The 10411-nt window shown below is 53.8% G+C and overlaps 1 protein-coding gene across 3 annotated transcripts in view; it reads left to right on the top strand.

Moving 5' to 3' along the window:
• Positions 1-2694: 2694 nt before the first annotated feature.
• The window catches only part of TBC1D14 (TBC1 domain family member 14), a 121657-nt gene continuing 113940 nt past the window's right edge, over positions 2695-10411 (top strand). The window contains exon 1 of one of the 3 annotated variants that reach the window (XM_024245530.3): positions 2695-4052. The gene's annotated coding sequence lies outside the window, so the exon portion shown is untranslated. Of the gene's footprint in view, positions 4053-4308; positions 4498-10411 lie in introns of those variants that run through there. The other 2 variants (XM_063722661.1, XM_024245531.3) reach the window with 2 other exon arrangements.

The following is a 10411-nucleotide window of genomic DNA, read 5'->3' as shown; positions in this document are numbered from 1 at the left end:
ATTTTATAAAGGGATGGCTCCCTTCGGTTGTGTTATGAGACCAAAGGGATTCTGTGTGTTAGAATGTTTTCGTTCATGCCACCTTTTGCTGCACCCATGCCTTTGCCCTTTGGTGAATGTGCGGCTACTAGGAGTTCCGCCTCCCTGAATTTGCTGCTCTGAATGGACTGCAAGCTAGGACACAGGTAAGTGCCTTTGTTAACTGTGAGATGCCAGCGGCTGGGCTCTGGTGTGCGGGCCTGAGTGCTGCTGCTTGCCGCCAAGTGCAGAGGTTCTCGGAGGCTCCCCTGGCTATTTGGCACTTTTCCATTTCGGTGTCTCTTGCTGTCTTCTGTGTGCCTGAGGTTGCTGATCTGCAGCCATCTGGGCTATTCCTGCCTTTGTTTTTTTCCTCATACTGCTCAATTTCCAGAACCAACAAGAGAAACCTCAATTCCAGGCATTGTGTCCTAAAACTGAGAAGTCCTGTCTCCATGGTGAAGGAGATGACACTCCAAGTTATGGAGGCAGAAAGGATCTGCTGCTTCATGGACTGCTGAGAGCTCTTGGGCCAAAGGGAAGCTCTTTTGAAAGAAATTAATGCTTCTCAATCTGCCCCTGACCCATAGGGATGGGCCCATTGCCCAATTGAGCTCCTTGTGTGGCGTCACAGCTGCTGTTACTTTTATTCATGCTGTCACCCTTGCTGGCTCTGAGCTGGGGCAAGGGGATTGGGAGGGAGGATGGAGACTGGGCAGCAGCTTCTGGACGCGGAGGGCAGAGCTGGGAGCCCTGGGCTGAGTGGCCTCACCACCTGGTGCCTGTGTCCTTGCCTGGAAAATGAGAGTCCAGGTGCCAGCTTGGCAGCTTGTGTGGATCAACTGTGGTAATAGAGGTGAATCAGCCAGCACAGCCCAGGGCACCTGGGATGGCTCCAGGTAGAGACACAGGTACCAGCAAGATTCACGCACCCTCCACAATGGAGCTCACATCTAGGGGCTGAGGAAGGGCTAGGGCAAAATGTGTGTTGGGGAAACTAGATAGATCCCCATGTCTCCTGAGATGCGGGGGTGCTCGGCAGGGCAGGAGGCCCCTGGCTTCATTGTGTGTGCACCTCCCACCCCCCCGGAGCTTGGGCCATTCCTCACACCTCTCTGTGGTCTCAGCTCTCCCTCTGAATAGTCAGAGGGGACGTGTTGCTAAGGGTCCTGCCAGCTCTCACACCTGCTGATGACTCTCCTGGGGTATGCATCTGGTCAGATAACCATTTTCCTTGCAAGGGAACGAGGCTGCATTTTTCTTTTCTTTTCTTTTTTTTTTTTTGAGACAGGGTCTCGCTCTGTCACCCAAGCTGGAGTGCAGTGGTGTGATCTTGGCTCCCTGCAACCTCTGCCTCCCCAACTCAAGCGATCCTCCTGCCTCAGCCTCCCAAGTAGCTGCAACTACAGGTGTGTGCCACCAAGCCCGGCTAATTTTTGTATTTTTTTGTAGACAGGCGGTTTTGCCATGTCACCTAGGCTGGTCTTGAACTCCTGGACTCAAGACATCTGCCCACCCTGGCCTCCCAAAGTGCTGGGATTACAGGCATGAGCCACGGTGCACGGCCAAGGCTGCATTTTCAAGATGCCACCTCTGTCCGTCCTGGAAGCCCTGAAAGAGCAGGAGTTGTGGGCTGTGGGTCACCCTGGTGTCCCTAGCACCCAGCACGAGCGGGTGCTCAGGGCTGGCTTCCATGGACACTGAACACCCTGGGAAAGGCATTCCTCCCCAACTCCAAGCTGAGCTGGCTCCTTCCTGCCTAGCAAGCTTCGGGACGCTCCGAGGTCAGGCTGGAAAAGGTCCCTCAATGAGATGTCTGAGAGGGGGGCGTGCCAAGAATTCTCCAACCATGCTAGAAACTTTCATTTCATTTAGACTCGTTTAACCTCACTACAACTCAACTTGGGAGGTGGAGACGCCATGTTTCTTGTACAGATGGGAAGGTTGGGGAGGAGCACGGAAGCCTTCCTGGACACCTGAGGAGTTAGCCAGCCCAGGGGTTCCCATGCGTAGGTCCTTTGCCTGGAACTGATGAGAGGGAGCTAAGAGGCCTGGCTCTTGTCCACACTAAGCGATGGCTTTACTGGGGGGAGATAATCCTTCTGGAAACCTCAGGTAGAGTCTGCATGGGGAATGAGATGGCTTCATCTAGCCAGTTATGATGGGGGTCTACACCTAAGGACCAGCAGAGCTGAGATCCAGGGCTGACCGCCCTGATCCAGGGATTATCTGCACATCGGAGATGGGGGTGAGGGAGGTGCCAAAAGGTGAAGTGACCGCACACAGCCACATGGCTAAATCCTGTTCGCCGTGTTCTTAATTTTGTCAGACTCAAGTTGCAGTGAAGATTTGTCTAGAACACGTCTGGGAGCTGAGGGCAACAGGTAAGGCGTGGGTCAAATCACGCTGCAGGTGCAGGGGATGACAGGCTCCGGGAGAGACGGGGTGGGCGCAGCAGGATGGCGAGTGAGGAAAAGGCAGGCAGAGGGCGCCAGGTGCAAATCTGCAGGACCACAGACTTCGGTTCTGGATACAGAACAATGGTTCCTTGTCATTGTAGGGTTTTAGACCCTAAGACTCAGAATTAGGGCTGGAAGGGATTTGGGAGCCCCAAGCAGATCTATTAATCCAACGCATTAAATTGCTAATTAAGTCACGACTGAAGCAGTCTGTACTTTTCCACTAGGGTTTACTTAGAAAAACCTGGGGAGGCCTTGTTTTAAGAGATATGAAGGAGGCCTCGTATTATTTTTACTTAAAACCCCCAGAAATTTAAGCATTTATAAAGTTTCTATGATGCAGCACTGCGAGGGATGTTAATGTTTGCTTTCAAGAGATCGCCTTTAAAAATCTCTCTTGCTTCTGCGTCATATCTCATAGATGCTGAGGGTTTTTACAGCCATGAGCTGGAGAGGAGACCCAAGTTCGGGGTTCCCTAGCCCATCCCTAACGACCGCAGCAGACACAAATCTTCCATTTCATGCTTCCAGATGCTTCCCGTAATGGGGAAACTCCTCCTGCCCCTGACCTTTCTGAGTGGCTGAGTCTTCCCTTAGATTGGGCTGTAGTCAGTCTCTCCCGGGTTTCCTCTCTGGTAATTTATCTGCCAATGATAACCCTCAGGGCTCCTGGTTGGCAAAAGCCAAAGCCAAGTGGAAATCCAGGACTTCTGGCTCCCAGCGCTGGGTCACTCCTCTTGCCCTCAAGTCCCCAGAGTCTAACGACAACCCAATAACGTTAAATACCTACTATTTGCCAGGCCCAGGGAAAATAGCAGTAAACAAGATAAGCCCGGTTTTCCTCATGGAACCCACAGCCTAGAAGGGGAATGGAGACCCACTGCCCGTCAACAGGGGCTTCTCACGTACTCTCTACCAGCTCGTGGAGGGCTCTGGGGTAGGGAACCTGGCTTCTGCCCCTCTCAACTACTGACCCACCCGGGTCCTTGGGCGGAGGGCTTCATCTCTGAGCCCGTTTCCCGCTTTGTACAATGTCTCTGATCATAGATCCCGTCTCTGGAGTTTGTGCAATGTTGAGGCCAAATATGCAGATAACGCCAGGCCAGCGGCTTCCAAACCCGTGTGCACATTACACAGCTTCCCAAACTGATGATGCTTCCATCTCATCTTCAGAGACTGTGACTTAATCGGCCTGGGCTTCAGAATATTAAAAGCTCTGCAGGCAATGCTAACGTGCAGACCAGTTTGGGAACTACAGCGCCAGGCACCGTGTCACAGCGCGATAAGAGAGAACGTTCGGAAAAGCCCTTTATAGATTCAGAGACTGAGGCTGGCTGGGAGGACGCCACGGCGCCGCTCCCAAGACCACCGCGGCTGGGCCTGAGCTCCGGTGTCACGCAAACCTTCCCTTCCGCGGCGGGCCCCGGGTCGTCTCCCGCACACCGGCCGGGGCACGGGCGCCCCATCGATGCGCTCCGCCGCTCGGCTCCCTACGCCTGAGCCCTGCCGGCTCGAGCCCCTTCCCCCTCCCGGCCGCTTCCCACTTCCAAGATGGCTGCGGGTGGAGCCGACCAGGTAAGGGGGCCCCTGTCGGATGTCCGTGAGGGCCCTGCGGACACAAAGGCCCGCTCAAGGCAGCTCCTCGCCACTCCGGTTGGTTCTCGGGGAAAAAAAAAGGGCCGGCGACGCCGCTCCGGAGGCCTGCAACGGGCGGCCCCCAGAAGAAGGACAGCCGGGCGAGCGCCGAGCTCCAGACGCGGCGGCACGGGCGGAAGAACGGGCGCAGGCCGGCAGGGGGCGGGGCGCAAGTGCGTGGGGGCGTGCCCAGGGGCGGGCGAGGGGGCGGGGCGAAGTGAGGGTGCGCGCCGCTCTTCGCCGCGGGCTGCTCGCGCGCACCTGCGGGTCGGACCCGCTGCCTACCGCGCGCCCGGCGTCCTCGTCGCGCGAGTTGTCGGTCCCGCGGGGCCTGGGCTGCGGGCCCGCGGGTCCCGGGGATGGCGTCGGAACCGCGCTAACTCCGGTACTGAGAGCCTCCCGCGAGGGCCGGGCCGCGGGCCGCGAGGGAGGGCAGGGCGCGCGGGGCCGCCACCTGCTGCAGCGCCGGCCGAGGCGGGGAGCGGCTGGGGCGAGGCAGGTCGCCGGGCGCGGGTCCTGCTGGGTGTCCCTCGCCGCGCGGCCGCGGCTCCTGCTCGCCAGGGCAGCGCGTGCGTGGCGTCCGGGGTGCCGTCGTGGGGCCTCCGGGGCGGGGGCGACACTCGGGACTCGGCGGCCCTCGCGGAGGCGCGCGCTGTGTCCCGCTCCTTTCCGGAACTTGACGAAAAGTTTTCCTTCTCCGACGCGAGGCTCCCGGCCTGAGAAGAGGCGCCTCGGTGCGCCAGACCCCGACCCCGGAGCCCCCTTCCACCTCGGACCCTCAGTCCCCGGGCAGCGGACCCTCCTCCTTGGAGCCCCTGACCCCGCTTTCATCTCTGACCCCTCTACCCCTGGAACCCCTGACCCACGGAACCCCCTTTCATCTCGGAGCCCTGACCTCGTTGGACCTCCACCCACGCGAACCGTCTGTCCCTGGGCTAGGGAATCCCTCTGCCTCCGCCTTGGAGCCTCCCATTCCTGAGCCGCGAAGACCCTGGCCCGGGGACCGTCTCGGGGCCGGGGTAGCTGCCTTGAGGAGTGAGTCCGGGGACTCCTGGTCCGCCTCCCGCCAGGAGTCTCTCTAGGCTGTGGGGCGAGGTCCTGATGGGAACAGCTGGTCAGGAGGATAGGGGAATGACCCTGCGGACTCCAGAGCCAGCCTCTGCGAGCCCCGGCGTGACCGCGCCTGACCAGGCCACGTGAAGTCGTTTCTGTCTTGAAGTTGCATAGGACGCCGTTTTCTCCAGCGTGGAATTGGAAGCTTTGCTTGGGAAGGTTTTATAGGCACCGGTGCATTTTGCCCCTACTGGAGGCCCCTGGGCATCACCTTGGTTATTTCACGCACTGAGGCTAGATGAGGAGGGTAGTCGTGGTGGTGTCTTGGGGACAAAATGCTCACTGTCTTGTCCCCAGTATTGTAGGATGTTGGCACCTAGTTGCTGTCTTGCCTAGCTTTTATAGCAGTGGGTTGCCTGTTGGAAACTGGTAGTTGCTTTGCTTGGACCGGGCTAGTCCTTACAGCAGTCTTAGAACACTTGCTGTTGCCCAGTTTATCTGGCCAGTACCAACCCATATCTCAGTGTGGGTATGGCTTCCCCCCTCCGACCAACCCTCTTACTGCTTCTTTGCTGTGTGTTTGACCCCTTGAGATTGTGGGCTCCGCAATCCTAATGAGATCCCTAGTCCTAATGAGAGCCTGGCATGAACTTGGTGCTCAGGGTCATTGGGCGAAAACACCTTTTGGGAAACATCAAGGGTGTCAGCTGATACTAAGGGAGACAGAGTAACTGGCTTGGAGCCACCCACATGGGGAGAGTCAGAGATGGGATTCAAACTGAGGCAGGCTACTGGGCCAGGCTCTGCTCACCTCGGTGTCCTCCGCTGTCCCAGCCCTTTGCACCCAGCTGGGCCTGATTCCTGTTTGTGCAACTGAGTTTTCACCGTCTGCCCCCAGCCTAGCCTCTCACATTCAGCTTGGGCTTTGCCTCTCCTGGCTTCTGCTGTTCCCCTGTGTTCCTTTAGCCCCTGCAGTTCCTCTGCATTGGGTGCACTGTCTCCACCCCACTCGCCGTTTAGTGGGTGAATTCCTGTCTTTCATGCCTCCACCTTCCCTCCTCTACTCTGGGTTGATTCCTTAGCTGGTGCGCTATAGAAGGCCTCTCTCAAAGTGAGGACACAGCTAGTCCGAGCAGCTTGTTTGAATCTCTCTCTCCCATTGGTCAGAGCTTCTAACCTTGAGTCCCAGCCTCAGCACAGGGGATGCCTGCCGTGCAGGTCGGGGGTTGCTTGGGGAGTCTTTGAGACCTTGGAAACGATTTGTTGTCAGTATAAACATTAATACATAGATAATGCAAGAGGATTTTAGGAAAGTGAGTATGTGTTCGTTAACTTTAAAAAAAAATTTTTTTTAGAGATGGGGTCATGCTATGTTGTCCAGACTGGATCTGAACTCCTGGGCTCAAGCGATTCTCCCAAGTAGCTGCAGTTACAGGAACTCACCACCATGACCAGCTTAACATTTGTTTTAGGACTATGTATAAAGTTTCAGCTGGGCGCAGTGGCTCGTGCCTGTAAACCCAGCACTTTGGGAGGCTGAGGTGGGTGGATCACAAGGTCAGGAGATTGAGACCATCCTGGCCAACATGATGAAACCCTGTCTATACTAAAAATACAAAAATTAGCTGGATGTGGTGGTGCGTGCCAGCTACTTGGGAGGCTGAGGCAGGAGAATCGCTTGAACCCGGGAAGTGGAGGTTGCAGTGAGCCGAGATCTCACCACTGCACTCCAGCCTGGTGACAGAGCTGGTCTCCATCTTAAAATAAAATAAAATAAAATAAAATAAATAAAATAAAATAAAATAATAAAATAAAATAAAATAAAATAAATAAAATAAAATATAAATTTTCTTGGGCCCGGGTGGTTTAGAATTCTTGATTGTCCATTTGGAAGGCTCTCAGGGACTGATCTGCTTGGCTAGTCACTTGGTTTTATAGATGGGGAAGTTGAGGCCCAGAGCTCCATGAGTATCACACGGCAGGTGTGAGGAAAGAGACTGGTGACGGGAAGGAGCTGTACATTGTGGCCTTGTAGACACAGACTGGCTGTGTCTGGCCTTGCTTATGCAAATGGTTGCTAAAATAGTGGGACTGAGTTGGCTGGCCCCATCCGTGTCCAGGAAAGAGTAACACCAGCCAACATTTTCCAGGGCTTTCCCTGTGCCAGGCACAATTTTAAGGGCTTTATGTGGATTTCTTCCCCTAATCTTGTCAACTGCCTAACAAGATAGGGTCTCTTATTGTCTTCATTTTGCTGCAAGGAAACCAAGGCTCAGGGAAGTTAAGAAATGAGTCCAAGCTCACACAGCTGGTGAGCGAAGGAGCTGGGACTTGAACCCAGGCAGCCTGCTGCTGGAACCTGCATTATTTTTTCCCTCCTGTTTATTTTGTTTTGTTTTTTGTTTTGTTCTGTTCTATTCTATTCTATTTTTTGAGACAGCGTTTCGCTCTTGTTGCCCAGGCTGGAGTGCAATGGTGTGAGATCTCAGCTCGCTGCAACCTTTGTCTCCCAGGTTCAAGCGATTCTCCTGCCTCAGCCTCTCTAGTAGCTGGGATTACAGGCATGTGCCACCATGCCTGGCTAATTTTGTATTTTTAGTGGAGACAGGGTTTTGCTCTATTGGCCAGGCTGGTTTTGAACCCCTGACTTCAGGTGATCCACCTGCCTGGGCCTCCCAAAGTGCTGGGATTACAGGCGTGAGCCACCACGCCTGGCCTATTTTATTTTTAAAACTTCATTTGCAGCCTAACAAACATACACGGAAGTGTAAGAATGGTTAAGTGTTCAGCTTACCGATGATCGGGGTTATTGGGTGAATACACCTTTTGGGCAACATTAAGGGAGCTGAGAGGAAGGGGGATAAAGTTTAGGGACTGTATTCATAAGTATGCCAGCAGGCCATGTATAAGCTTTGATGTCAGATCTGGTTTGAACTCAGTTTCTGTTGCTGTGTAACCTTGGGTGCGTAACTTAGCCTCTCTGAATCTCATAGTTTCTTCAGTGCCCTTGGCAGGCTTGTGATTATTAGAGCATGTGATGGCATCCCGCATGTTTGGTGCATGCTAAATGCTCAGTAAGTTATTTTTCTTATGAATAATTAAGATTATAAACTATACCGGCTTTAAGTAGTCTAAATATCTTCCTAATGTTTCATTTGCCTCCCACTTAGGAAAATTAGTTAATTAGTAATTTACCAAATCACTAAGTGAAGCTGAAACATTTTGCATTGAAAGTCTTTAATTTAAAATGTCCTGGCCAGGCGCGGTGGCTCATGCCTCTAATCCCAGCAGTTTGGGAGGTTGAGGGGGGTGGATCACTTGAGCTCAGGAGTTCAAGACCAGCCTGGGCAACATGGTGAAACCCTACCAAAAAAAAAAAAAAAAAAAAAAAAAAAAATTAGCTGGGTGGACGTGGTGGCGTGCACCTGTGGTCCCAGCTACTCAGGATGCTGAGGTGGGAGGCTCACTTGAGCCTGGGAGGTGGAGGTTGCAGTGAACCAAGGTCATACAACTGCACTCCAGCCTGGGTGACAGAGACCCCATCTCAAAAAAAAAAAAAAAAAGTTCCACCTGTGCCTTTAATCATAACCAGTGGTCAGTATAAGTTAAGTGTCCGCTTCTTCGGGTTGTGAAGGAGCCTTTGAGGACCCTGAACAATAACCCCAGTTTCTGCCTGGTTTGCCGAAACATACATGGGCTGAAACTTACTTAAACAGCATTGTGTTAAGTTCCAAGTGTCTGAAAGTTGCCACTCACCCTCTGGAGGAATATGTGAACTTCTAGGAAATTTTTTTCAGGACTATTTTTATTCTAAAGAATCACCCATTTAAAAGCCAAACTACTTTTATAGTGGCCTTTTTCATTTTACATAATGCAAATCAATCCATTGTTTTAGGCTGTGTGTGTAGCAGTGGAAAGAGTGAGTGCTCCGGCTACTCAGGCTAGCCCAGCACAGCTCTGTTATTACGCACCACCCTTTAGACCGCAGTCCTCTTTCAGCTCTTTGGGTGGTTGTGAAGGTGACAGAACTAGTGGATATAGACATGGAATGCAGTGCCTGATGTGTTGTCTGCGCTTGGGGAGCAGAGGCAGCTGGTCATGTTCGTGAGCCTGGAGCGTCCAGTCCTTTCTGCCTGAGCGAGGACTTGAATTAAAAAAGAGAAACAGGCTGGGCTCAATGGCTCACATCTGTAATCCCAGCACTTTGGGAGGCTGAGGCAGGCGATCACTTGAGGTCAGGAGTTTGAGACTAGCCTGGCCAACAGGGTGAAACCCTGTCTGTACTAAAAATACACAAATTAGCCGGATGTGGTGGCGGGCGGCTGTAATCCCAGCTACTCAGGAGGCTGAGGCAGGAGAATCGCTTGAACCAGGGAGTTGGAGGTTGTGGTGAGCCCAGATCATGCCACTGCACTCCAGCCTGGGCGACAGAGTGAGACTCTGTCTCAGAAACAAAACAAAAAGAGAAAGAGATGTAGGGGTTGGTGCTTGTGGAGCCCTCTACCAGGCAGGCCAGTTCACAGGGAGGTGCCCCATTGCCCAGTGGGTTCTCCTTGGCGTTAGAGGCTCGACTGGGCTGTTTCTCTTGAACCGTCCCGCCCTCCAGGGCAGGACACTCATAAGAGCAGCTGCTTTTAGGAGGAGGCTCTTAGTCTCCCCAGAATCCTCACCAGGAAACATGGGGGACCCTGAGAGACCTTGCGGAGAATGCTGTGGGTGCTGGGGACAGATGCCTCAGGTCAACCCCCTGCGACCAGGGTGGGGGGTGGGGGGTCACTGCACCTGCTCAGCCCAGTTTTGTTATTCCCATCTGGAAACGGTAGAACTCAGCGTGCTATTTACAGGGTGAGGTGAGCAGAGGTGCTTATGTCTGTGACAGGCCTTTGTGAGCAGCAAAGCTTACTGAGGGGCCTTGGAGTCACAGACTTGAGTTCAAGCCCAACTCCGCCACAATGGAGACCTTGGGCAAGCCGCATGCCTCGGTTTCCTCCTCTGGGTAATGGGCATACTACCTGGCTCACAGGGCTGCTGAGGGGCTGTGAAGCAGAATGGTGTATTTAGAGTTCAGGACGGTACCTGGTACTCATTAAATTGCCGTCCTGTGGTGCTGCTCTGGTGGTGCTGTTAAGTGCTGCAGGCTGGTCTGCCCTCTGGAAATGTTAGCTCTGGGACCCGTATACCCTCAGGCCATTGTGGAGTAGGAATGAGCTGTGTGGGCCTGACTCTTAAGGATAAGAACCCAGGCC

The sequence above is a fragment of the Pongo abelii genome, chromosome 3 (assembly GCF_028885655.2).
Source record: "Pongo abelii isolate AG06213 chromosome 3, NHGRI_mPonAbe1-v2.0_pri, whole genome shotgun sequence".
In the NCBI taxonomy this organism is placed as follows: Eukaryota; Metazoa; Chordata; class Mammalia; order Primates; family Hominidae; genus Pongo; species Pongo abelii.
The sequence above is the reverse complement of the archived record's forward strand: the minus strand, read 5'-3'. Positions and strand labels throughout refer to the sequence as shown.